This window comes from Leptonychotes weddellii, chromosome 6 (genome assembly GCF_054177405.1).
Source record: "Leptonychotes weddellii isolate Sample4059 chromosome 6, ASM5417740v2, whole genome shotgun sequence".
NCBI lineage: Eukaryota > Metazoa > Chordata > Mammalia > Carnivora > Phocidae > Leptonychotes > Leptonychotes weddellii.
Window position 1 is genome coordinate 32562650 of NC_138374.1, and position 23808 is coordinate 32586457.

General features: G+C 43.8%; 1 protein-coding gene across 4 annotated transcripts in view; it reads right to left on the reverse strand.

Annotated features, from left to right (window-relative positions):
* The window catches only part of LOC145722174 (uncharacterized), an 88287-nt gene that overhangs the window by 23864 nt on the left and 40615 nt on the right, over window positions 1-23808 (reverse strand). For all 4 annotated transcript variants that reach the window (XR_014146254.1, XR_014146255.1, XR_014146252.1 and 1 more), the window contains one exon: window positions 13453-13527. The gene's annotated coding sequence lies outside the window, so the exon portion shown is untranslated. The remainder of the gene's footprint in view (window positions 1-13452; window positions 13528-23808) is intronic.

Genomic DNA, 23808 nt, shown 5'->3' on the forward strand with positions numbered 1-23808 from the left:
CTAGAAAGTTCAGAGAAGACGGTGATTGGCAGTGGCAGATGAAGCTGGGAGGCCAAGGAGGGGCAGTAGAAAGAGGCTGTTGATTATGCCCTTGAAGAGGTAACTGGAGACCTAGAGAAGCCGTAGAAGAGAGGGGTAAAAGCTGGCTGGAATTGAGAATTCCAAAAGTGGAACTGGAGACTGCACGAAAGAGAACGTGTTCGGGAGAATTTAGAGATGAGAGCTGGTAAGGCTGAAGAGGTGCCAATGGGTGGCCTGCACCTGTCTGCCAGTCACTGAGAAGGCGGGGAGGGCAGAGGGAAGGAGAGCTCGGCCTGGATACCATCAAAGGGGAGGGGAGAAGAGGGATGGCCGTGGCAGAGGACCCAGCACACACCTGAGTCCCTGAACCCTTGCCGTTGCCGCTGCCCCCACCCCGGTTGGCAAGCTCCTGAGCAACAACGGAGCGCAGCATGAGGAGGGTGTTAAGCAACGCTCTCGAAAATCCGGTCTGCGAACATCTGCAGCAGAACCCCTTTCTGGCGTTTGTTACTAACGCATTTTCTGGATCCCACCCTGGACCTCCACTATCAGAATCCCTCAGGGCCCTGGATATGGGAGGGCAGGAGTTAGCATTTTATATACTAAAGTTCCCAGGTGATCCTGATGATCTGGAACATTTGAAAACCAGGAGGCTAGAGAATCCAGCTGTGTTGGGACCGAGGAGCAGCTAGAGCTGCAGGGTTGCAGGGGCTGGGTCAGGAAGGGAGGGTGTGGACGATGACCTGAGTGATTGCCATGCACGTCTGTCACAAAGGGAGGTGTCTCCCAACAGCCTCCCACCGCCAGTCCCCAAAGAGCCTCCTGCCAGCCCAGTTCCCCACGCCTCCTGACTCGCTGGGAGTAACTGTCTCCTGAAATCCCCAGGGAGGATTAAGACTTTCCAGTGAGGACTATGTTCCTGAAAATTGTACTCTGGTCTATCTTGTTTTTGTTTGGAGGTAGTCCGTCTAAGGAGGGTCCAAATAACGCCAGCCGTATGAGGGGGGTTCTTAGTATAAAAGGGAAGACCCCGTGAGCTGGGTGTACGGAGCAGGCCCAGCACTTGGCTCTGTGCTCAAGCCAAGCACTACACACTGCTCGCTTCTTCCTTCTCCAGCCTTATGCCTTGTTTAAACTCTCCTTGCTTAAATATCCAGAAAACTTCCAGGCCTTGGCTTGGGCCAGATTCCTTATTCCGGGCTCAGCCTTTCAGCTCTAGATAAATTTGATCTCCTTAGGCCCCTGATTCTGCCGGTGTGAATAAGCTGACAGGATTTATGTGTGGTTCTCACATTCAGCCTCTTACTCAGTTTCCCTAACCTCCGGCTTCCTCTTCTAAGATTCCTTTGCAAATCTGTATTGATTAATCCCTGACTGATGTCTCACTAAACTACTGATGATTCCTTCCAGGCAGACTGGTTTGCCTCTCAGCTGTCTGATCCCCAAAGAACGTCTCAAGGTACCAACCATCCCGCAGTTCCTGAACGTTTTTGAAAGCAGTCTTTCTCAAACTTTAGTATGCAGACGGGTCACCCGGGAATGAACATTCTCATTTAGAAGGTCTGGGGTGGGACCTGAGATTCTGCTTCCGGTCCCCAGGGGTACTGATGCTGCTGGCCCACGGACCCCACCCCGAGTGGCAGGTTTTATAAATGAGTAGCTCATAATTCTCTCCTCTGTCCCGCTCTACCTGCTCTAGTTTTTTTTTTTTTTTAATCATCTCATCATTCTACTTTAAACACAGGAATAGGAAAAGAATCTATCTGCAGTTAATTTGGATTTAATTTTCTTGCTTCTAGTTAAATTGATCTCTCCAAACCAACTTCAAATTGGCATCCCCCACACAAATTTCTATCATTTTCTTTGCATTATTTTCTCAGGGTCCTACAGCAAATGTCTTGTGCACAAGGCACATTACAGAGATAGAAGGACAGTGAGATGTAGAAAGCGGCTAGCAGGCAGGCTTCCTCCAACCATGAGATAACATGGCAGCAGAAGCTCCCCAAGGCTGGGCTCAGAGGGGCCTAGTTCCCCATGCCCTGGGCCATTTGCCGAGTTGATCTCACACACTTCTGTCTCCATGACGTTCACACCCTTCCTCCTTTGCGTTAGCAGTTGTTAAGTAAAAAGGAGCCAATTGCGGAACTCCTAATTTTAGAAAAAAAAATCATAATTTTTCTACTTGTATTTGGGATCTGAAAACATTTATTACTTTTAACATTTACATTTTAAATAAGGATTTCTTTATTTTTGCACTAGGCAAGTGAATTGAGTGAATCATCTCTCTAAAAATGAAGTTTTGGAATTGTGACAAATGTTTCACAATAGTAATATTTGAGGATGGAGAAATGGTTATCATTAAACATACACCTTAGGTCTTTCCTGTCAGTAAAACCTACTTATTCTTCAGGGTCCAGCCCCCGCCGCTCCCAAACCACTGCCTGGATTTTTTTACTTTTCACAGCGGAGCACTTAGAATGATCCATACTTATTCAGAGACATCTTCAGCCGCACTTTCTCATGAAGCACCTGAAGTGGGCTTCTGTTTTCACAATTTTACTGAACTTGCACTACAAGGACATTAGCCATTCCTCAGTCACTGAGTCTAATGGTTCCTCAGTCTGTTTGCCTTCCCTGTCTGAGCGCATGATGCTGTCAACCCATAAGACCAGGAACAAAGCAAGGATGTCTACTTCACCATGTCTGTTCAACCTTTGTATTATATGTATATAATACAAATATATACAATGTATATAATACAAATCTGTATAATTATGTATAATATGTAACACATAAATGTTATATATATAATATATATTTCTGTACATTATAATGTTTCAACATCTTAAAAAAAAAGGTAAAAGAATAACGATTCTGGCTAGGGAGAGACTGCAGCTTCTGGAACTAGCCGATTCTTAGAGATAACATAGGGCTCAGCTGAAGGCATGCATTTGTATGCAAACTAGCCAACTGAGAGCCAAACCTCCTCTATCTGGCCCAAGCTCCCTAGAAAGCAATCTTCTTCTGCCTTAATCATCCCAGGGCCAGGTGCCAGGCAACCAGAGACCATCCCTATAACCCAGAATCTGCTGGAATTGTTTAAACTAGCCAGTCCTAAACTGTTACCCTTCTCTGCCTTGTCTCTCCCATAGAAACCCTCATAAAGACTCTTGCCTTGGCTTTTTCTTTGCTCCTGCTTTCTGTCTCCTAACCACCTGGGGCTTCCCAGGTGGCCCTGCATGGCGTGCCATGCCTCCTGTTAGTAGGACTTGGGAATCTAATAAACCTTTGTTTCTCTGAGCCTCTCCTGTGTTTTCTCTTGTGGTTGTATCTCACTGGTCATCACATTAAAGAACCAGAACACACTGTTACAGGGGGTTCTAGACAGAGCCATAAAGCAAGAAAAGGAAATACATAGCATCTAGATAAAGAAAGGAGGGGCGCCTGGGTGGCTCAGTTGGTTAAGTGTCTGACTTTGGCTGAGGTCATGATCCCGGGGTCCTGGGATCGAGCCCCCGTGTCAGGCTTCCATGCTCAGCGCTTAGTGGGGGGTCTGCTTGTCCCTCTCCGTCTGCCCCTCCCCCCTCCGTTTCTCTCTCTCTCAAATAAATAAAATCTTTAAAAAAATGGATTATAGACCTAAATATAAAACCTAAAACTGTAGAAATTTTAGGAAAAAACATAGGATAAAATCTCCATGACCTCAGTTTAGACTGAGATTTCTTAGTTACAATACCAAAAGCACAATCCACAAAAGAATACATTGATACATTGGACTTCATCAAAATGAAGAACTGTTCTTTGAATGACATTGTTAAGACAAATGAAAAAAGCCACAGACTGGGAGAAAACATTTATAAATCACGTATCTGATAAATGACCTCTATCCAGAATTTATAAAGAATTTTCAGATCTTAATCCAGAAGTTCACTGACACATAAATGCATAAACAAATGGTGGTATATCCGTATAATGAAACACTACTTGGCAGTAAAAAAGGATGAATTATGGATACAACTACATAGATGGATATCAATATAATTATGCTGAATGAAAAAAACGCCAATCAACAAAGAATTTTTACTGCATGCTTCTATTTATGTACATACACTGCTATAAAGTGGAAATGAATTAGCAGGGACTGAAAGCAGATCGGTTAGTTGCTTCAGAATGGGGGCGGAGGAGGGAGGGAGGTAAAAAGGGATTGCAAAGGGGCATGAGGACAGTTTGGGGGATGAGCTATGTTCAGTCTCTTTATTACAGTCGCGGTTCAAGGGTGTATACATTTGTCAGAACATCATCTCTTGGGATCCACCTCAGCTGCCCTCTCTCTCCCTGACCTTGAAGAAACTCCTCTGTCTGTTATTATTGCCCATCATTCTAGGATATCCAAACTTTTGTGAGGTTTGGCTTTAGAAAAGAAAAGGAGGGGTGACAGTTTTTCAGGCAATAATCTTTCAGGCAAAGAAGTATGAAAAGCCTACTTACTTTTGTGCAATTACTGGGGGTCGAAGGTGGGTTAGGAAAAACTCAAGAGTGCACAATGCAAATTGACATCCCCCAAATCATTCTACCCACGTGAACGGTACCATTCTCCTTACCATCCAGACTCCAAACCCCACACCGCTCACAGATACCCTTGCATATAATTTTCACGTTCTGTCACTTCCTCATTTAAAATGCCTTTCACAGTCTGTGCACTTAGTCCTGCTCCGCATCTTTATTTTACAGGCAGCTTCTGGCCCCCATTTCCTTTCCTTCCTACACCATTCTCCCCACCCCCAATTCTCTCTGCAAATGAGCACCGGGGTAATTTTCTTAGAAGATTACCTGGAACATTCCAGTGTCCTGCTCAGAGGCTTTTCCAGGCTGCCTATTGTTAAGACAAGGTACAGATAACTTCGCCAGGTAGTCAAAGCCCTTTCCAGTCCAGTCCTACCTGGACTTCACTCTCTCTCCTCCTCTGTAATGAACTCTCTGCTCCAGCCAAGCTGGTCTCCTACCCCTCCAAACAGCTCTATCGCTTCCATCTTCTTCTCCTCCTTGACTGATACCTCCCTTCTTGGAGGCTTAGCCCCAGCCCCTTTGTTCCCCGCAGTCTTTCTGACTCTGAGTTATCATTACCTTTTCCTTTTTGGATCTCAGGCTGTTTATTGCATCCATGACAAACGTTTGGGCAGTTAACCCCAGCTTGTGTTATGAAAGTTTTATTTTGCTGTTTAACTTTCCACATATGTATTTACGTTTCTCTCTCCATTTGGGCTATTGCTTTCCTACATATGTTGCAAAAACATTAGTTCCTCCAGCTGCTCAAACCAAAAAGCTCATCGTATTCAAATAATTTGGGGGAAAAGCTGCATACTGTGTCCCTCTCTGGAAGATTCACATTGCATATCAACATATTGAAAGATCTAAAAAGTCCTGTACTGCTGAAACTTGGATTATATCTTTAATTCATTTATTTTCTGATGCTTAACTGTTGAGAAAATCTTTCTTGTCTTGAAACACTATTAATATTCCCTAGAATTCCTCTCAGAGGAGACTTTGGGAAGTACTGAATTAGATTATGGACGCCTTCCCCATCATTGTAACCCTACCACGGTGCCTAGCCTACTGACCTAGCACTTAGTAGGTGCTTAGGATATATTCGGGGATTTGGTGAAGAATCATTAATGTTTTACTCACTGATCTGAAGTCTTCTAAGAGTTTCTTTTTGTGCAGTCTTGAGAATGCTGTAAAACAAATAAGCTTGCTTCCATTTCTTATTAAATTTATTGGCAGTAGACTCTGAAACTTAATGGGATTTCTAAGTCCTCTATACGCTCCCACGTCTGCCTGAGAAAGATAATCTGTGCTCCTACACAGTAGGAACATAGAGTCCACTGAATTTTCTACTTCTAGTGCACTAGACCCAGGCTCAGCTTGTCATTTAAATGGCTGCCTTATCATTTCATTTCCCTCAGAGAAACGGTTCAGAGGAAAGCTCGGGAGCCGTCCGAACTCCCATGAAGGAACTACGCCGAACTTCTACTAGACGAGTCAGACTTCCACGTCTCATTTTTTCACATTTGTGGGGTTGGATGTACTTTCACCAGCATGCTGGATAGAAAAGCTAATGATCTGGATCTGAACCTGAGATAGCAGAAGAAAAATAACTGCAATTATTTCGATAGCCAAAGTTGTGGTAGGGTTGTGAGCACTTTGAAGCCGAAGCTTGATCTTGGGATTCAAAAGCATTAGGAAATCTCTTGAGAGGATTGACAGTGTTAGTGATTTATTTATTTATTTTTTAGTTGGTAGGACTTTTTTTTAAAGATTTATTTATTTATTTGAGATAGAGAACGATAGAGAGAGCACGAGAGGGGGGAGGGTCAGAGGGAGAAGCAGACTCCCCGCTGAGCAGGGAGCCCGATGCGGGACTTGATCCAGGGACTCCAGGATCATGACCTGAGCCGAAGGCAGTCACTTAACCAACTGAGCCACCCAGGTGCCCCAGTAAGACTTTTTAAAAAAATTGTTTTTAATAAGTAATATACCTTATACATTATAGTATTCATATTATTACATTATACAATATATAATACATTAACTATAGATTTATGTGTATATATGACAAAAATTCAACATATACAAAAGAATATATAGCAAAAAGCTAATTCTCTCCCACCTCTGCTTCCCGCTCAACCGGCTCTCCCCAGAGGCAACCCTTTTTAAAAGATACTTTTTGAACCTTTCAAAGACATTCTGTACATATATCAGTACATATTTATGCAATCCCAAATGTTATTATACAATCTACACTACTTAACCTTGCTTCTTTCCCTTAATATGCAGATGTGTCCTTTGCAGTACGTGTAGGGCTTCAGTGTCCCATTCATGGTCCATTATTTCCATATTGATGGACATTTTATTTTCAACTTTTTGCTATTATAAATGATGCTATAACAAATATTCATTTATCTATCTTTTCACAAATGTGTGAATAAAACCATGTAATAAATTAATATTCTTATATTTAGAAATTTTGGGGTCAAGAGGTATACATATCTTTAAACTTTAATGGATCCCACTAATTTGCTCTCCTTAGCAGCCATGGTGGAATTTAGAATTCCACCACCAATGTATGATAGTGTCATTTCCCAACACCCTTACCTATACAACTTGTTATCCAACTTTCATTTTAACTTTTTCCAAATTTATAGGTCAAAGACATTGTCATAATTTGGATTTCTTACATGATAAGTGAGGTAAAGCAAAGCATTTTCCCAGATGGAAAAACCTACAATACTTCTTTTTCTGTGAATGGTGTTTATTCTTTATCCATGTTCTGTTGGGATATTTTGTCTTATTATTGATTCATGGGAATTCTTTATATACTGTGATATATATTGAAATAGCTTTAATCATTAGTATTAAACTCCTGAAAGTAGTCTAACACTATGTTAGACCATGATCTCTTCCAAAGTGTCATTCTCTTAAATTCTGATTTTTTAAAGGTGTGTTAGAGACTACTTCAGAGATTACTGATTTCCTTCCTTCTACTTCAGCGTCATAAAATTCTTCCTACCAAAACAAGACCACAGTTAAATATCAGCACATTCTGTATCAGCTGATCAGCTTTCCAAAATTAGCCAGTAGATTTAATAGATTTTTTTTTTTTTTTTTGGAAGCGCTGTAGGCTCATGACTTGTTTATGTTCTAGCAGAAGTAGGCTGCATCTGCCCTGGCTGGTGGGATTTATTCAAAGAACAACCCTGCCCTTCCCTCTAGATGAGAGGTTACAAATTGGCCACCCAAGGGCCAAATGCAGCCATGGTGTGCTTTACTTGGCCAGCATGGTGTTTAGAAAAAATGTGAATTAGTTGCCCACATTAAAGACAGTGGGTAATTTTACAGGAATATCTAGACTTCTGGCTTCTGCTGACAAATCACAAGATCTGGCAACACTACATTTCCACATGACAATAATTGGCTGGAGCTTGTGGGTTTCTGCCCTTTGCATGGACCACGTGCCTCTATGTTCTTCAACCAAGCCGGCCTCATTCATATCACCTGCCAAGTTCCTAGAGGTGTTTGCCTTTGTAACACCTGACCGTTTGTTCCCAGAGTTTTCCTCTCTCTCTCTCTCTCTCGTCAGTCAGAAGAAGAAAAAAATCTCCCCAGCGTCTTGTCTCAGACTCAGGTCTGTTCTTCTTCTCCACCCCAGCCTTCCTTCCTTTCCTTCTTTGGAACATGGTTTCCCTACATCCACAGTGTCTACTTGTACTTTGCGGGAGTCCTCACGTTTCCCGTTGGAACCTTTCCCTCTGCCCCAGGATGCCTTCCAAAAGAATTTGGAAAGATAAAAAACTGCTCAGCTAGGGCATGAATTTTAAAACATGGTTAAACGGACTTTAGCAAAGTTTTGAGAAAGATGAATAAAAGCAGATTTCTGAGGCTTCCTTTGGGAAGAATGGAGGCTTTCACCAGAAAATGTTTTTGAGGATGGAGCACAGTGACCCAGGACTGGTTCGCTCCTCTCCACCCCTACCTGCTTCCCATGCGTCACATTCTCGTCAGCTTTCACATTCTCTGCCTCAGCTTCGTCACTGCTCTCCCTGCTGCTGCCCATCTCTACTCTTCAATTCTGTTCTCCAGCCACAATTTTCTAAAGTGTGAATCTATTTTACCATCTTCAAACCCTTCAGTTGGTCCCTGTTGCCTAAATGTGTCCTTGTCAACAAGGCTCCTAAGGTTCTTTGTAATTGGCCCGAAGGACCCCCTTTCCAACCAATCCATTTCCCTGGTAGCCTAGGTGCATCAGCTTCGGGGCTTGTCCCTGAACACACACCAGGAACGCTGTGTCCCCATGCTGAGGCACATGGCGCTCCCTTTCATGGAAACACTGGATTCTGACCTTTTACATCATATGCTCCTATTCATCCTTCAAGATCCAAAGCAAAGTCATTTCTTCTGTGAGGCCTTCCATTTTCTCCTACTTGGTCTCCACCTCTTCTGTATTTCTACAATACTCTGGCATGCAGGACAACCTGGGGAAGGCTTCCTCAGCTTCCCCAGCCTTGGATGGGGTTAGCGCCCCCTCCCCTGCCCTGGGGTTCCCACAGCACTTAGCATTCTGCCATCTCAGTCACTTCAAGTATCCCGGCCCCATCCCCACATCCCCACGCTCAGCCCCTCTAGACCAAGAACTGTCTCTTTCATCTTTTTACCAGTGGTGGAAGATGGACTCTGGTACAAACTAAAAGCTCAGTGTCTGATGAACAGAAAAATTAATGAGAAAGGGAAAATAATGTGATGGCGAGAACTCACATGACTATGAATGCTTAACTCACATTTGTATTTGAAGAGATGGTTTTTTGAACAAATATTTGTAACAGCATAATCAGGAAAATAGAAACCATGCTAGGTCTTGCAACCAGAGGAGATTTAATACAGGGGATTGTTTCACAATGTTGGAGGCAAGTTTGGAAGAGTGAAACGGGAAGTTGAGACAACCTAGTTATTAATGATTGTGGGAAGAAGCTACTGACCCTGGGGCTGAGGTAGACTAGCCACCAGCCTCGGGACACAGGTGCTGATTGATGAGGATGCAGCAGCAAATAATATGGACACAATCTGCCTTCTCATGTTGTCAGCCTATCTGGGAGGAGAGACATTAAGGGGGTATTAACAATAATGCCTTTTGATAAAGCATATAGAGAAAGCTCCAGAACCACAGAGCTGGGAGATTTAATTTAGTCTGGGAGTAGTTGTTCCCAAAGTGTGGTCTGAAGAATCAGAATTACCTGGGGACTTTGTTTACATTACCCCCATCCCAGACCTCCTGAGTTAGAATTTGGTGGAGGGGGCAGGAGAACAGAATAAGGAATCTCTCTTTTTAAAAAAAACTCTCCAGGTGATTCTTATGCAGACCAAAGTTTGAGAAGCCCTGCCAAGGGGGTCTGCGTGGCCTCGATAAGGAAATATCATTTACTCTGAGATGGGAAGGGTGAGCATGAGTCAGTCAGAAGCAGGAGGGGTGGGACAGGATTATTCCAGGCCAAAAAGACAGTGTCAAGATCTGGAAGTCCAAGAGAGCCAGATCTATGACAAGAACCGGCAGATGAGGGAAACTGAGTGGTGAGAGATGAAGAATCGCAGAAGGAACAAAGACAAGTCAGAAGGTGGGAGAACTGGGTCCTGTGAATTCTGATAAAAAACAAAATGAAGTAGAAATAATAAGATTAATTTTGAGTGACTAATCTCACACTGATTTTACAGTAACCTGGCTGTAGGAGCAACTTCATGACTGAAAGCAGACTGAAACCAGTGAAGCTACTCTGAAGAAAATGAGGACCCAAGTTAAGTCCCGGTGAACATTTGTTGTCTGTGTAATGGGAAAAACTGCCAAACAAACTCACTCCATCCTCTTTCCCCCAAAGGAGACAGGTTGAACCTAAATAATTTAATCCAGTAGTCTGGAGCTCTTCCTGGCCTTTCAAGGGGCCTCTGTTAAGGAGTGGCCTTGTTCCTTTCTCCATGCTGTTTGGCTCCTGGTGGGAAGTCTGTTCTGCACAATAATGGGGCTTGGTTTTCTTGCCAGTGAGAAAACAGGTCTCTCTCAATGAGGATTCAGATCACATTATCCCTGAAATAGTGTATGTGCCCAATTTAACATGGCCATGATTAAAAGGGCTGGGATGCCTGTAGCTCATACTGGGAAATAAAATGGAATTGTGACCAGAGGGATCCACATTTCCTCAGGATGATGATGGGATTTATTTTTTTCTTTTCCTCCCTTCGTTCCCTCCTCCTTGTCTTTTCCTCTTCCTTTGTTTGTTCATTCGTTCGTTCCTTCCTTCCTTCCAGATTTGGGTGGCTGTAGACATCTCTGAACATCCAGCACTGCTACTTTAGACTGAAAAAGGGACTTGGGATCTTGCATGGGAAGGAAAGAAGAACCTAGGGAAGGAGGCCTCTTACTGTAGGTAAGGATGGGGTTTTGTAGGGGAGATGGGTAAAGACTCAGACAAGAGCGAAGGAAGAAAGTACTTGGGAGGGCCTACAACCTGAGGGTGAGCTAAGCAGCAGTGGGAGAGAAGCAGGCAGAGGCCTCATCCTAGAGAGAGGCCTAAGTCTTCAGGTACCTCCTTGTGAAACTGAGGAAACTTAGAGCTGGTGAGACCTTTGACCTTACTGGATGCAGGGCTCAACGCCAGAAGGGCATTAGAATGGAGAGAGGATCTTTACCTGTAATTCCCTTCTGAGACTGACTCACTGTTCTGTATGTTCATGGGTTTATGTCTGCAAAATGTGGTGTGGAGACCAAAAAGGCAAAAAATGGAGCACTGCCCACCTACATCCTCACTGGACCCGGGGGAGAAGGTGCATATTTTTACATTTCTTTATCAGGTGGATTCTGATTGGGTGTTCTGAGTAAGCCAGATGCTGGGACAATAGATGCCAGACAGAGCTGGTAGAAGGAGCACTGCAGAGTGGGCAAGCTCAAGGAAAGGGTACCAAGTTTTTTCCTTACCTCACGGTTTGGACAAGCTGCCTTCTGAGACAGTAGGGGAGCTGGACATCCTGATAACAACCAACCGCCTTGTCTCTAAGAAGAGAACTCACAGTATCCTGGACCAACACAGATCTATGTCTGAAAGTACAGAACACACGATCTCAGAGACGAGGAGCTTGAGTCCCTACCTCATGCCACTTCCTCAGTGGTCATTGCTAGACACTTGTTCAGCATCCCTAACTCAGCTCTCAATATACCCAGAACAGGAGGGCATCCGAGACTCTGTAAAGGTACATCACAAGACGACATTAGCTACTCTGGGAAACCTGCCCACAGGCCCAGTGGGTAGATGTTTTGTTTTTAATCAGTGACATTCCCTGGGACAGTCCCCTTGATAGATTCTAGAATCTGCTCATTTTTTACTGCTCTGCCCTGGCCTCCCACCAGGGGCAGATTCCTTACCCCCAAGTAGGATTGCCAGATAAAATCCAGAGCACTCAATTAACTTTGAATTTCAGATAAACACTGAATAATGTTATAGTATGAGTGTGTCCCAAAATATTGCACCAAGAATTCTAATTTCACGGGGCATTCTGTATGTTCATTTGCACAAGCCAACCCCTGGGGAACTCCCTAAGGGAGCAGATGCTGTGCCTGTGAGCAAGCAGTGGGTTTCAGTCCTTTTTCCTACTTTGAGATTGCTCAACGATCACTGATTTTATTACATATGAAGACTTTCTACATCGTCTAGGAGATGGAAGAGAATGAAGTGAATATTTCTCAACGCTATAGACATTTTTTGTTTGTTTGTACCGAACACAGCAGCCCAGTAAGGAAATTGAGAAGAGAAATGCAGTGTTATTAGTTCTCCAGTGAAACCCCCCACGTCTTCACTCTACAGTATTGGGATGAAGCTGGAGGTAGACCAGGACAGTGCAGAGATAGCAAGGTGATGTGATCTGAAACTGTCAGAAGAGGTTTGTTTTGCAACCACCCCTCACACCACAGAGTCCCGTGTTGGGTAGTTGTGAGCGGGTTTTTTATAGCACTAGGACTGTACTTTCATTTTGAGAAAGCAACTTGCCCTTAGCCAGAGTGAGAATTAGATAGATTACTCTCCTCACATCAGATTATTAATGACTAAAACGCTCTGCCTGGAGATTTTTAAAACTTCCATGAGTGTAAACTGAAAAAAAAAAAGTCACTTAAGTGCTGCAGGCGATTTTCCACCTCGTAGGAAGTGGAGATTCAATAATCCTTTAGGCTAGAATCTTCCTTTATTAGAACTACCAGCTGGTGGTTAATAAATCACCTTTATTTACACAAATATAAAGCAAGCATCTACCCATTGCTTCGTGTTGAAAGGTGTAAAGTTATTACTAACATGAATGTTGTTTAGACTAGAAGTTCCTTGTTCCGTTTGGAAGTAGAAATTGTTACATTTGCCTGAGTCAGACCTGCTTCTCTGTATACTTGTTTTGGTTGTAGGGATTGCTTATAGAAGCCGAGGATCTGGGCAGAGAAAACAAAGAAAAACCATGAGATCCAAATCTCATGCTAGAGGAATTGGACAGAGTTCGGCACAGCTCAGCCCAAATTGGGCCAAAGCTGTCACATGCACACTGTTAAAACTGAATTATACAGAACGGTACTGATGTTGGACTCTCATCTGCCATCGTTAGGTTGAGGCATATAGGGCAAGGCTACCCCCTAGTGGTAGGGGTTGGGATTGCTCCTTAAGGAAGGAGAAATTCTCACATCAATCATCCCAAGAAAAACCAATTATATCAAGATTAGGTTAAACCCCAAATGAAGGCGGGTTAAACACATGAGTAGTTTCTCTTCCTGAAATAAAGTCTTGAAGTTGGCAGTCAGAGCTGTTAGGGTGGCTCCTTGGTCCCCAAGGCTTCCTTTTATTTTTCTGTTTAATTTACCTTAATGAACAGCTTCTGTTCTTAGGGGTCACAGGATGGCTGCCGGAGCTCCAGCCATCATATTCACAACAGAGCCTAGAAAGAAGAAAAATGAAAAAGGAAGAAAAAAGTGTGTGTGGTCAGTGTATGTGTTTTAGGGAAAGGCCTCCCTGCCGATTCTCTTTTAGTCTTTCTGAAGTGCCCCAAACAGTTCCAAAGCTGGCTGAGGGGCTGAGAAAGTCTCTTGCCTGGGCACTTTGCCACCCTAAATGAACGGGGGTGCTATTACTACGTAGGCAAGAGAGTGGCTACTGGGGGCAGCAGGAGTGTGCCCCTGTCTGGGAAGCAGGCCTGAACCTGGAGGGGCAGAGAGGTGCTTTCCCACTCAAAGCCGCTTGGCAGCTGGGCCCGAACCTTCTAGTGCCAGTGTGAGCTGGACTCTGCCGCATAGAGCCAAGGTCAGGTACCAGGTGAGAACAGCTCTGTGAGGTGTGCTTCAGGGAGCTGCCTCTGCCAACAGCTGAGATTACGCTTGCAGCTGAACTTGACTTCCGTCATCTCCACACCTTCTGTGAAGTTTTATCACTTCTCTGTTGGGCTGTGAGAAATTCAGGGGTGGGGTGGGGAGGTATCCATGCCTGGAACCGACCAGTAGGAGGAGGGCTATTTCTCCCTTCCCGAAGCTGGAACGCTGGTATCTGGCGACAAAGGTTGGCTGCCCAGAGCCGCCAGAGGCCATCACCACCTCCCATGGTGTCTGGCTGAGATACCAGCTTATGGCTTCGCAGCCTAAGGAGGGACCTGAGCAGACAAACACGAGCAGGTCGGACACAATCCTAAATGCTCTTTAGGATTGCCACCCTGGTTCACCCTGGACTGAGGGCGTTCCTGGGCTGTAGGACTTTCAGTGCTAAAACCAAGAAAGTTCTGGGGAAACTGGGATGAGCTAATCATGTAAGGATACGGGTAAGAAAGCGTCTTGTCAGGAACCTCAGCATTTGCCTGGGAGCACCTGGAGCCCGGGCTGAGTGCCTGTGTTGTGGCAACCAGAGGCTCAGAGCCACTGGGGTCTTTTCTTTTATTAATACAGTTCACTTCTTAGAGCAGTTTTAGGTACATAGCAAAATTGAGAGGAAGATACAGAGCTTGCCCGTGTACCTCCTGATGCCACATATGCACAGCCTCCCCCATTTTTTTTTTTTGAGAGAGAGAATGAGAGAGAGAGAGAGAGCATGAGAGGGGGAGGGTCAGAGGGAGAAGCAGACCCCCTGCTGAGCAGGGAGCCCGATGCGGGACTCGATCCCGGGACTCCAGGATCATGACCTGAGCCGAAGGCAGTCGCTTAACCAACTGAGCCACCCAGGCGCCCCAGCCTCCCCCATTATTAACCCTCCTAACCAGATAGAACATTCATTACAACTGATGAATCTACACTGACACGCCATAACCAGCCAAAGTCCGTAGTTTACACTAGGAACCACTTTGGGTGGTGTACATTCTGTGGGTTTGGACCAACGTAGCCATCATTATAGTATCATATGGAGTCGTTTCACTGCCCTAAAAATCCTAGTCATCCCTCCCCACCCCCAGCCCTTGGCAACCACTCATCTTTTTGCTGTCTCCATAGTTTTGCCTTTTCCAGAATGTCATGCAGTCAGAGTCATATGGTATGTAGTCTTTTCAGACTGGCTTCTTTCACTTAGTAATATGCATTTAAGTTTCCTCCATGTCTTTTCCTGGTTTGATAGCTCATTTCTTTTTAGCCCTGAATAATATTCCACTGTCTGGACGTACTGCTGGGATCTTATTTTTACTGGTCTGAACCATGGGAAATCAGTTTTAATGATGCCGGAAGATTATGATTCCACAAACTCTACCCCTCAGAATAAAATTGTGTCTGCATTAGAGCCCAGAAGAGCAACAATTAAGCAGGTCAAACAAACTTGGCATTAAATGAAAGAATAAATGGAAAAGTCCAATCCCACAGCATCACATATCGACCTCCCAGAATCTGGCCTGTGCTTTCTCTCCAATTTCATCTCCTGCCTGCCATGCCCCCGTCACACCCGCCAGGTCAACTCTCTAGCTCGGTCGTGTGTTCCAGATGCATCTCACTGTTTCTATTTTCTCTGCCTGGAATTCCTCCCCCTGCCTCACTTCATGTGCATGGTGAACCCCAATTCTTCAATCAAGTCGTAGCTTAAGAGTCAGCTGTGTGTTTGCCGTCTTCCCTGGCCCTCCACAGGCAGAGCTGAGGACCCCTTCCCTCCCTCTGGCCACCAGTGCCCCTGACACATCCTTACTGCACTGAATCCTGAAGGCAGTTGGGCACAGGTCTGCCTCTCCCACTGACCGGTTAAGTTCCTTGAGACTAGGAAGCCTTTGCTATGCAGCAAACCTCCGAGCCCATGATACACACAGTAGGTGCTTAGTTAATGCTGGTTAAAGAGTCAATCAGTTTGTGTGCATATATTTATTTACATGTACATTTACTTGACTTTTCTATTTAGGGTATCGGATATTGACTGTAATTCTCAGCTGGACGCACTCTGGTCAGATTTATTTGTCAAAATGCCTAAATGGTTTATTTAACTTGGGACCTTGTAAATACACACACACACACACACATAAAAGGACTCACCGGAAATATTGCCACTGAGAATAACCAAAATTCATAAACACAACAAAAGGATTCATTAGCAGTATTATTATTGAGAATAGCTAAATCTACAACATGGGACTAATGATGTTACGCTTCTCTAACAGTTAACTTAAGCAGACATAAAACAAGCAACAAATATTTCATAGTGTATTCAGATGTTAATTTGTGGTTCCTTCTTTCTCTGGAATTAGAAAAGTTTTTAAAGAGTATGGCTGATACATTAGCTAAGACAGGGTAAGAGAGGGTTTGTTAAGAAAACAAATACATGTGCAAAAACAAATCCCCAGTCGCAGAGCTTTAACTCAACACTTACTTGCCACACCTGCAAGTTTCCTCCAAGTGGTGTCTGTAGGCACCTCACACATATGGCCTCTGAGGGCCCTGGGAGACCCTGGGCCCCTTCACTCCTACTTCCCATCTTCCAGGACCCTGTCACGTGGCCCCGACCCACAGGCTGGGAAAGGGTGAGGAGCCCGGGGCTCATTAGGGGAGAATCAGGGCTCTGCCGGGAAGGAGATTCTGAGGTGGCGGTTACCATGGGAGGCACCTCTGAGGGGGTGCTCTTGGGGTCCACATCTACGGCACAAAGCGGGATTGGACAGAGTGACAGGCTAAGCCTCCGAGCGGTCTCCTCAGGAGCCTTCGCTGACTTTGTGTGTCTGTGTGTGTGTGTGGGGGGGGGGGGGGTGGTTCTAAAGACCTGAGCTGGGGCAAAAGGGCTGGACCTTTGTACCTCTGCACTGACTCGTCACTGGAGCAGGCTGTCCTGGGAAGGCGTGTGACTCTGAGTGAGGTAGCTCAGCCCGGGTGATTCCAGAGAGGACCGCCGGCTGAGGGCTGTGTGTTGGCAGCTGGGGATAAGTCGTGCTCACACCCCTGACGGGGGCTGGGGGGCTTAGCGCCGCACCCCTCTGGTGAGCATGAGAGCCTCTTCCAAGCAGATGTCTCTGCGCAGACCGTCTTTCATCATCCTGGCTGTAAACCAATCACTGGCTTGACAGGGGAACCACACCAATTGTCTGCCCCCCATTCCACTAAGCTCGCTCATAAAGCAATTCTTCGTCCCCAACTGCTCTAGCTGTCCCTGCTGGCTACTGCACAGATTTCAGTCCTGCCGAACACCCAAAGAACATTCTGCAAAACTCCTGCTGCCCACTTCACCAAGGGACAGCCTCTCCATCTGCACTGGGTCTTTGCTGGGCTCACTGTGTCTCCTTGAACTGCGTCTAGCTAAGTGGGCCCGGACCCTTCAGGGTAAATCGCCCCTTTCGGGGTGGACTTGCTGTTCAGCATTAGCAAACAGCCACCCCTCCAATAGTGCAAGCCGTACTTGGTTTTCCTGGGGAACCACATCGTGCCCACTTGACACTGGTTTCATGGCACACAGCGTGACCCTGTGAGGAGCGTCTGTGCAAATCTCCCATCTGTTCGTTGGGTCTCCTGGGACCCACTCTTACTTGATCTAACAACCTTCTTTCTGTGGAGGCAGCAATAATGGCTGGCATTTATTGTAAAGCACTTTACGCATGATAACTTACTTAATTGTCACAACTATCCTCGGCAGAAGTACTGTCATTTTTCCCAATTTACATATAAGAAAACCAAGGACACTTGCCCAAGGTCACATGAGGTATAGACGGTGGAACCAGTGTTGAAGCCCGGGGAGTCTGACTGTGGAGTTCAGGCTCTTAGTCACTCTGTCAGACTGCTTGTCAATGTCCAGGGTTTCTTAAATCCCAGGTTTCTGGGAGGCCAGGCCCATAAATCAGCGAGGCATATTTTCCTGGAACTTCTCACAAGGGTTATTTAATGTACTCCAATCTTGTGCATGAAAAGCCCAATAAGGAATGAAGACTGAGCTGGGAACTCTCTTCACAAGCCAGAAAGATGAATGAAAAGTGAGTGAACTTCGGGAGGGGGATTCCCTTAAAAAATTGGAACTAGTATTAAAGTATAAATGCATGGACTCTGATCTTTGATGTATGGGACAACTTATGAGTAGCTTTTGTGAATATGGATTGTGCTACCACGAAGCAAAAAGTGAGTCAACTACATTTAGATTTGGAGGAGAGACAGCACCCAGTATTTGTGGGTGGGGTAGGGGAGAGTCAGCTACCCCCTACCCCCATGGAGAGGCAGAGACAGGGCTGCAGCCCCCACCGCCCTCACCCACCTCTTTTTGCACAGGAAGTCTGTCTCTTACAGAGAGCCTCTGAGTTATGAGGTGGTGTCTTCTCTATCAAACCACCCGATGAGAGCTGGGGGATACCTTATAAAGCTGATCTGAATGCTGGACAAACGGCTCCTTCATCTGCAGGCATGATAATGTGGGCGTCTTTCTCTACACCCCGTTACCTGGGAAATGGGGCTGGATGGAAGCTTGGTGCCATACTTCTTTGACAGGAAATTCTAACCTGTCACGTCGGCTCCCCTGTTTGGATACAAATAGCTATAATGAGGCCACGGACCAAGCTTCCCAAGTCCTACCCGGTGATGAAATGTGCTTGTAATAGGCAGGGTCTGGAGGTGATTTGGGTCTGACAGCTCGGCCTCCAAACCACATTCTCCGTGTGTCAGGAAAATGAACACCATGTCCACTGCACATGGTTTTAGCAATTAGACCTTTATTAATACTGCGGAGCAGCTGGGACTCGAAATAGTCTCAAGGGCTCACATTCTTTCAACATACAAATTTCCAAAGTGGTGGCAGCTGCTGAGGCCAGGTTTATTCATCTTGGGCCAAAATTCTCATACCCTTGACCCCATGTTTTGGGCCTGGACTTTGTGGCTCCGAGAAAATACGGCTGCAAAGTGCTGCTCTGGAGAGTCTGACCTTCCCCACTGGAGTGTTTTCTCCCCTTGCTCCCACTGTCCCCCCTGTTGTCTCTGGTTCAGGCTTTAGAAAGGAGCTTCCCTTCTTGTGTTTGGGGTCTCATTTCTCCCCCAGTAGGAGTGCTATCGTTTATAACCCCTGCCCCTTCCCACCCCACTCACAGGTTTCTCCCTGCATCCCTGTGCTGGGCTGGACTTCACAGGAAGATGAGAATTGGTTTAATCCAGCTGCCTACCCAGTAAAAACCCTTCTGTGGCTTCTGCCTCAATTTCCCCCAGGCATGCCCACCCCTGTGGGGTGGCCCATTTCCATTATAGGATACCTCTGGGTCTTTGCAAGTTCTTCCTTGAGTTCCACTTAGCTCTACTCCCTTACTCTGGCCTCATCAGTTCAATCCCAGTTTACGTTCACTGCATGGAATGAAACATTTATTTCTAGGCATATGGACCTCATGAAAGTCCTGCTCATTTGTCATCCTCTTTCCCAACATTCATTTTCCCATCTTGTTCTGGCGAAAGAGCAGGAGAGAGTGTGAAATCCACTCCTTCTCCCTATCAAAGGATGGAGGATGATTTATCTTTCAAGAATGAGGTCCAATGTCACCTCCTGCAGAAAGTGTCTCAATTTATTTATTTTCTCCACTTCTGTGAATTCCTATCATATTAAGTACTGTTATGGGTTCAACTGTGCCCCCCTCCAAGAAAAGATGTGTTGGAATCCTAACTTCCAGTACCTCAGAACATGACCTCATTTGGAGATCGAGTCTCTACAGAGGTAATCAAGTTAAGTGAGGTCTTTTAAGGTGGGCCCTAATCCAATGTGACTAATGAACTTAATAAAAGGGGAAATTTGGGTACAGAGACACACACAGAAGAAGATGATGTGAAGAGGCACAAGATGAAGACAGTCATCCCCAGGCCAAGGAGAGGGGCCTGGGGCAGACCCTTCCTGCAGAGCCAACCTCCGTGTCACACTTCTAGAAGTGTAAGACACTCAATTTCTGTCATTTGAGCCACCCGATTTGTGGTACTTTGTGAGGGCAGCCCTAGCAAGCTAGTATAGGTATAACATGAGGCCTTTTGTTTTCTACATTTTTTTCCTTTAGGTTTTGTCAACAGAAAAGTATAAAGAAGAAAATAAGCCAGAAAGAACGGTAGTATATAGTCTTCCTGCTCAGAATATTCCTACTGTTAATATATATATGCATGTATACACACACACGAATATATGTATCTTCATTATATATTATATACATAAAATTATATATTATATTATATATTATATATGTAACAGCAGTTTTCTGAACTCCTATTGTATGTAATATATAATCATGTTTTCTGTTACATATAATATATAATGTACAATATGTATTACATATATGATCTCAATATACATAATCTCAATATAGTTTTTACAGTGTATATATATACCGGCATTATCATATACTCATAAATACACAAAATACACCTAGGTCTATAATATAATATCTGCTGAGTTACATGATTTAAATACTTCAAAAAAGTGCAAAAGAAAGAAAGAGAGGTCTTCCACTCCCTAGTTTCTCTTTCCGTAACTGTTTACCACCGTGAACAGGTAACCACTGATTCTCCTCGCCTCAGAATTGTTTATATTATACTACCAACTATCTATCTTTAAAAAAAAATTATACAAAGGGATCACATTTTACACATGCTTCTTCCCCTTGTTGTTTTCTTAAATGCTATGTTGGAAATCCACGGAGATTAGCACTTTGACTCATGGAACCTCATCTACCCAAAGGCCTGGGTTTTCTGCTGGCCCCATCCAGGATGGATTAGGAACGTGTCGGAGGCCCTGAGGGGCTGGGAAGACGAAAGGGGGGCATGGAGAATGGAAGGGTTTTGCCTGAAGTGACATAGACAGCTAGCAGAAGGGGTTCCAGCTGTTAGGGATGTCAAGACATTTCCCATAATTAGGTGATTTTGTCACCAAAACAATGTAAGCATGTCACTTCTGAAGAGAAAAACATCTCATAGCTGCACATTTACAAAAACAAAATGTGGAGACAGAAATTTCGGACCCGTTTACAGCTCTCCCAAATGAAGAGTTTTAGCAGGTTTTATATATGTGTTAAATATGTAAAAATGCAACAGATTCCAAATAGTTTGTAGTAATAATTGATTGACATCAGGGGAAATAAAAATATAATAGTTGAATTGAAACAACACATGTGTAATTGAAAAGTGGGGTTGAAAAATGAGTATCATGACTTAGCCAGTGTTCCTCCAGTTGTTCTCATTTATATCCTTGTGTCTTTGTGAAGTATCCAGATTTTTTTGTTCTTGCTATTATTACTTAAACTGCTAGCTAATTTCTTAATAGCATAACAGACACTGGTAATGGAACAATAACTTCAGAGAAAATAATGGACACTTTAGAATTCTATTCTCAGCTAAAGTAAAACTCAAAAGTGAAAGCAAGCTAGAGACATCAATAGACAAGCAAAGATTGAAATAATCTACTATTCGCAACCCCCCGCTGAAAGAATTCCAGAAGCCCTACCTCTCTGGGAGAAGCCATGGGAAGCAAGAAGCAAAGGCGAGTGGAGAGACAAAGCAAGACATGGGCAAATCTAAATGAGCATTGATCACAAAACGATATAATGATTCATTTGGGTTTAGAAAGCCAAGGCGAAACTAAAATAGTAGACAAGGAGAGCACATGGTACAAGAAAGAGTGATCAAATGGATATGGATAAGGTAATGTTCAGGAGACAAGTAAAGATGTTGATTAGCCTTAGGCTTCATTATGTAAAAATTTCAGCATGAAGGTGGCCGTAAAAATTGGGACTGCCTGGAAAGTATCCAAAAGCAACAAGAGGAATGGAAAATAAAATTCAATCTTCAATTTTAGCAACACCAGGAGACAGCTAAAAGTTGAATCATAAAATAAGGGAAAATGCTCCCCCAAAGCAGTTGACATCAGGAAAGGAGGTACAGGGGTGGAAGCTTAGAGAGGATCTTGTGGGGGCTGCAAATCTCAGAAAAAGTTAGGAAAATCTGCGTCTCAAAGGGAGGGTATAAATCTTAATGCAAGAGCAGTGGGGATGTGATATGGGCAATGATGGCAAAAGGCCCTGTCTCTGTTTTAGTTCTAAGAGGAAGAAGTAGAGCATAGGAGGAATCATCATACAGATAGGCCAGAAACTATCCATCAAAAAGACTTAAAAATTCTGAAATCGTCAACTTTTAAGAATGTAGTCTTGAAATATATGAAAGACAAATGACCAGAATCACAAAAAAATCAAGAAATTCACAACCATAGGGAGCTAGTTTAACACAACGCTCCATATTAAGGAGGTTAAGCAAACCAAATAATTAGTAAACATATAAATGACTGAAGCAACACATTTAATAACTTGAATATAGCATTTCCTGTATCTAATAATTAGCGAGTACACATTGCACTTATTTTTGAATGACCACATACTTGGCAACAAAGCAAGAATCTAAAAGTAACAAATGAATCAATATCATACAGACCACAGCCCCTTCCAAAAGGCTATTAAATTAGAAGCAAATTACAAAATGTAACTACAGAAAAGGAACCATATGTTTGGAAATATAAAAACATTTCTGAATTATTAATGAGTCAAAATAGAAATCATAATGGAAATTTAAAATTATCTAGAGCTGAATGATGAGGGAAAAAGTGCAGATCACAACTGTGAGACATGGCTAATGCAGTGCTTTGGAGAGGAGATTACAGATAGGCACACACACATAAGCATACACCCCAAAAGAAGAAATTTTGAGGATGAATGAACACATCTAATTAAAGAAGCTAGAAAAAAATACCAGTGTGAACTCAAGAAAAGACAAAGGAAAAAAAGATACAAAGAACAGCAAAATGAATGAAAGAGAAGACAAACAACTGAAACGATTAACAAAAGCAAAAGAGGGGCACCTGGGTGGCTCAGTTGGTTAAGCTGCTGACTCTTGCTTTTGGCTCAGGTCATGACCTCAGAGTCCTGGGACTGAGCCTCTCGAGGGGCTCCGTCTTCAGCAGGGAGTCTGCTTGAGGATTCTCTTTACCTCCCCCTCTGCTCCTCCCTCCATTTGCTCTCTCTCTCTCTCAAATAAATAAATAAATCTTAAAAAAAAACAAAAAAGAGCAGAAAAAGAAAGACGGTACAAATGAACCACACTGGGAAAGAAAAAGATGTAATTATAGATACAGTATAAATTCACAAAGTCATGCGATGATGACTACATATGACTTTGTTGCAATAACATTGAAATTTTAGATAAAATGGAAACACTCCAAGAAGATATAGCTCAAAAAGAAATAGAAAAGCTGAATAGACTTATGGCCTTTAAAGTATTTAATCAGGAACACCTGGGTGGCTCAGTTGGTCAAGCCTCTGCCTTGGGCTCAGGTCATGATCCCAGGGTCCTGGGATCAGGCCCCACATCGGGCTCCCTGCTCAGCCAGAAGCCTGCTTCTCCCTCTGCCTGTCACTCTGCCTGTTTGTGCTCTCTCCTTCTCCCTCTCTCTGTCAAATAAGTAAATAAAAATAAAAATCTTTAAAAAAAATTTAAAAAATAAAATATTTAATCAGTAACTTAAAATCCATTCACAAAAAGAATGCATAGTTCAGAAAGACTTACAGGTAGGTTTTTCTCAACTTTCAAGAGAAATTCAATTCCTATCTTATGCAATCTGTTCCAGAAACAAGAAAAAGGGAGAAAACTTTACAACTCATTATATATTAATATAACCTTGACAACAAAAACTGGAAAAGACATTACAAAAAGGAAAATACGGATGAATTTCATTTATGAAGAAATACATAACATTTTGAAATAAACATTGGCAAACTGAATCTAGTAGTGTTGCAAAT